The 5,049-nt window shown below is 46.3% G+C and overlaps 1 pseudogene; it reads right to left on the bottom strand.

Annotated features, from left to right (window-relative positions):
* Positions 1–2,580: 2,580 nt before the first annotated feature.
* Positions 2,581–4,267, bottom strand: LOC121154386 (annotated as a pseudogene).
* Positions 4,268–5,049: the final 782 nt, after the last annotated feature.

Raw genomic sequence — 5,049 nt, 5'->3', positions numbered from 1 at the left:
AGGGTGCATTTCTGCTGCTATTCTGGCTCCTCCACCCAGCCAACCCTCAGTCGCCAGCATTTCTCAAACCATAGTTTAGCTGTGAATGCCTGAGATTTTCTTCCTGGGCTGACCACAGTAGCACTGGTGGTCAGGCCACTTTCTGGCACAACTAGGCAGCAGGCCAGGTGCCTGGGCCTCAGAGAGGAGGGGAAAGAATGGATCCCTTCCCTTCAGTGCCCCGCAGGGAGTGTGGGGACCAACCGCCTGGATGTGCAGGGTGGAATCAAGCTGAACAAATTATAGGGATAGTGACTTAGGGACAGGGGCTGATGCCTCTGTCCTGACCACCGTTTTCTAAGGTCCCTGTTTTGGGAAGGTGATTCTGTCAAAGCTTACCTTTCTTTATGTGAATGAATCCATTTATGGAAAAGTCTGGAAAGGGGGCAGGGAGAAGAGGAGACAGGGAGTCATGGAAGAAGAAGAGAGACAAACAAGTCTTTCAGCTGGCTATTGAATGCACCCTACAATTTCAGGTTTTCGTGTTCCCCAAGGATTTCTGTGTAGCTGTTCCCAGCATTCTGGCCCTCACAGCATCCCTTTAAAATGCCAGGAAGACAGTCACAAAATCCTTTGGCCCTTCCAGAGAGTTGCAATTGAGGGAAGTAAATTCAATTTCACCCACTGGGAAGGATTTGCTGAACATGCATGCAGCCTTATGCTGGGAACTCACAAGAATCTTCTGCTCTTTTCTGGAAGTGAAGACCCCACATGTGATGCATTAGAAATGGTTTTCATCTATGCATTAGTAAGGGTGGGTTGAATATAGTATGTGGGGAAAGAGAATTTAAAGTTAGCAAGGGGGGTGAGCTGAAGGGTTAGCACAGAAGTTAAGATAATACTTGGGCTATCCACATTCCATATCAGAATGCCTGGATTTGAATCTCTGTACCATATCTAGCTCCAACTTCCCACTAAGGTATCAAGTGATAGCTAAAGTAATTACACCCTTGCAACTCACCCTGGAGCCCCAAGTGGAGTTGTAGCCTTCTTGCTTCAGCCTGGCCCAGCTCCAGGTGTTGTGAGTTTTTAAGGGTCAAAGATCTCTGTGGCTTTCTGTCTCTCTGCTTTTTAAATAAGTAGATAAAGCAGTTTTGTCAGGATGACACCTGAGGGTTTGAAGGAAAGGGGAAATGAGCAGAGGGCAAAATTCAATGTGGTGTAAGGCCGGGGCTCTGGAGTGGTGTGGATCCATCCAATTTATCAGAACCTGCGTGCCTTTCACTCAGGCTTTCTTCCTCCACTCAGGCCTCCTCAGACAATGGACCACCCTCACTCCTTCTCTCCCAGAAACCTCACTCATCTGTCCTTGACTGGCTAAATCTCTCTCTTCTTCCTGGTGACTGGTGTCATCAACCCTTGCTGATTCCTCTTCAAGGAAACCCTCCTCCTCTTGTAATGAATTTCACATACAGTGACGTCCTCACCCCATTTCTGTCCTAGGAGGTGGAACCTGTCCTTCAGTGAGGTGAGAGGCTGGAGGAAACACTGCTATGATGGATGAAAAACTTTGGACCTGTTTCTCCAGGCACATCATCCTGTGGTGTCCTTGCCTGAGCCAGCTGTGCATCTCTTGGCCATTTCATCGGTGCCATCACCCAATGGAGGACAGGGTGGCAGGGCTCCCATAAATGTTGGAGAAAGATACGTGGTCCTTTAGAGAAAGAGCAATTAGCCTACTTTTCATACTTTCAGTACAAATATTTATTTAAGCTGAGATGAAAAGACAGACTTGGAAGGTACCACTACGTTGGCACAATGGAAAGGAGAGTAGGCTGATGGCTGTCCTAAAGCCCCAGCTGTCCCTTCAGGAACGGCAGAGCAGGACTGGTGGAGGTCCATCCATCAGGGTGTGGGGAACCCGAGGCCTTTGTTATGCTGACTCTCACTGTCTCCTCTTAGCATTTTGAGTTTTTTTTTTCCCCAGGGGCAGGGAGGAAAGAAAAGAGGGCTGTGTGAAGCCGATAATGAACAAAGGCCATGCTGTCAGTGGCAGCAAAGCCCTGCATAGAGACTTGTGCAGAGAGAGGGTTGGAGGTTCCTGGTCACAACAACAGTTTGGGATCTAGCATTGTCTCAAGATTGAGGATGATGCCAGCTGTGCCTCCACTACCCTGGGAAATGTGAAGGTACTTCCCAAAGTTCACAGATACTGGAAGAAAATGTAAGTTTATTTTGGTGCAAAGTTTTTCTTGAAACTCATTCATAAGTGGGGTCTTCAGACACATATGGGGAAACACATATTGTGAAATAACTATGTATGGGTTCCAGAAAACATTGCCCCAAAGTAAACGTTTCTTTCCATTTTCCATGAACATTTTGAAGGACCCTTGTATGTAAAATGATGATCTGAAGGCAATATGTTCCATGTGCAGTATTTGAAATGCACCACAATTAGTTATAGTCTCTCTCTTTGCATTTTATTCCACTAACAGCGAACAGACATGTCCCCAATAGCGTCACAATCTTCAGGCCAGCGTGATGAATAGCCTTCCTCAACTGACAGCCAAAGGACTTCTAGAATTCCAGGGATTCTTTTTTAATTTTTGTTTCACTTGATTCTTTTATTAACTTAAGAGATGAACAAAATGTGTCTTTCAGCTCTTTCTAAACCTGTCTGAAACGTATGCCTGTAGAGAGGACAAAGGAATACAGGGTTTCAAGTAACTTATGGTACAGTCCATTTAAAAATACTCCTTTTTCCACAAAAAAAATCTTCCTTGAGGGACAAATTCTTTCTTGCATCCTGCATAGAACTAGACACAGACGCGTGGCGTGCATCCACTGCAGTCAGTGAGGAAGAGGATGCAGCAGGGACCCTCAGGTCCAGGAAGTGACGCAGCAGTGGCATCCATCCAGGGCCCTTGGGCCTCAGCTCCGTCACTTCTTCTTTCCTCTGCCTTTTTTTTTTTTTGCCTCCATCTCCTTGTTGGACACGGGGGTCACCACCTCCCGCCTTCTGCATCCTTGTTTTCAGTCTGGGTATCATCTCTGCTGCATACAGCATTACTGACTTACGTGAGGGGGACTGCCCCAGGCCGAGGCTGCGGTCCTCCTGCTTGAGCTGCACCCGGACTCGGCCGCGGGACTGAACGTCACGGTTCTACTCTCGAGAACACATTTTATTTTTCTCGAGGCACATGTTCAGCCCGAATGCTGAGCAGACATCCTGAAATGCGGTGGCCGTGGGGTTCTCAGCAGCCTTCCTGAGGGGTGTGCGCCGACCCGCGGCGATGGGCTTGTTATTCAGGTAGGCTGGGCAGATGCAGATGAACCTGTCCTGCTCGGCCGGGAACTGCGTGGAAGGCGCAGGTCATGTCAACGCTCACGCAGCCACCGCCATCCACTGCGCCCGTGCTTCCGCTGTGGGATTATTTTTTTTTTAATGAAGAGGAAAGGAAAGGCCTTTAGGAACATCTACCTTAGGGCAGCAGTGTGGCTTGTTGGAAAGAACAAAGTCTTGGAACTCAGACACTCGCGGATCCCATCCTTGCCGTTTTTCTACTCCGAGCCCTGGCACATGAGAGTCGCAATGTAAGTCAGGTGAAGTGTTTACCTGCTCTCAGCCTTAGTGTCCTGCTGTGTCCGAATGAGATGATGTCTGCCATGGAGAGATCTCTGTGTTGGAGTTCGTAAAAGTCACAATTGAAAGAGCAAATTCACATCCCCAAATTGTTTCTACATGTTGAAAATTATTGCAATAACTGCACCAAATATTATTTTAATTTCGGTTAAATAGTACTTGACATCTACAGAGTCTGTCACATTAGCCAAACTCAGTGACCTTAAAAGCTACAGGTGCCTACCGGTTAACATACTGGAAAGCACCAACGTAGCTCCTGCTTAAATCTGTCAGTATTAGTAAGCGTCATCATAAGGGTAGCTAACAGCAATATATACCAGGCATAGGACGAAGAGTTTCTAACTCATTTTAATGGACCTATTGCAGGACACAGTCCTGTGAGATAGGCACCGTCATTTATTCTGTGAAAGTGAAAATCAAGACATAAAGAAGCTGAGCAAGTTGCTCAAGCTGCTACAGCTACAGTAGAGGCTTGGACGCAAGCATGCAGGCCCCAGAACTTACACTCTTGCCCACAGTGATATCAATGACCTCAAATTCCTGAAGCTCCAAGACACTTTCTCTTCCCTCACAACTCCATCTCTTCACAGCATTGGAGGCGGCCCGGGAATGCACGTTGGCCCTGTCACACTGGGAGAGTTCCATTTCCCACACTACAGCGTGATTTTATTTTGCTGGTAATTATGCGGTGCTTATCTGTGTGGATGGGGGAAGCAATGCATTATGAAGACAAATGGCCAGGGTTCATAACAAATTCCACAGCAGAAAAAAAAAAATAGGGAATCAAATGTGCTTATCAAGACTCCTTTCCCCCCTTCAGAAACAGCCAAGCTGTTTTGAAGCTGATAGTGTCCTCTGACCCTGCCTGAAGCATTCTGGGTTACATAACTTGGTGTGAACTCTCTGGCTCTGGCCTTACAAGACGCTGGTTCTCAGTGTGTTGACAGGAACGTTTCCTGTTCTCCCTGGCCAGTGAAGAACAGCCTTCCCGGAAGAACGGCTATGTGAGTCTCACATTAAGCATACATTAAGGCAGCCTGAGAATAGAGGCAGTTAAATTTGAGCAAGCATGTAGGCTTAAAAATATTACAAAAATTATGGCAGCCGGAAATGGAAAAGGATGAGAATGATGAGCAAGGCACCTCTTGTTGCACTTTGATCTTGAAAAGAAGTTACCTAGTTGCCTGAGAAGGTAAAGCAATGCTATTACCATAAATCGCTATAAAAATCTGCATTCATGTGATTACATTAAAGATGAAAAGAGAAAGCTAATTGGATTTTAGTACAGTCCTACTGATCAGTATTCTTTGCACAGCCACAAGAAAGGATTTATATAGAGAGATCACTGACATGCTAATGGCCACTGGTGAACAGTAGCAAATGCTTTGGTTTAACTACTAGAGATGAATCGAACTCTTAATATAACC

This window comes from Ochotona curzoniae, unplaced genomic scaffold, assembly GCF_017591425.1.
Source record: "Ochotona curzoniae isolate NIBS_2020 unplaced genomic scaffold, NIBS_Ocur_1.0 contig_2754, whole genome shotgun sequence".
NCBI classification, from domain to species: domain Eukaryota; kingdom Metazoa; phylum Chordata; class Mammalia; order Lagomorpha; family Ochotonidae; genus Ochotona; species Ochotona curzoniae.
This window is presented reverse-complemented; position numbering and strand designations above follow the sequence as displayed.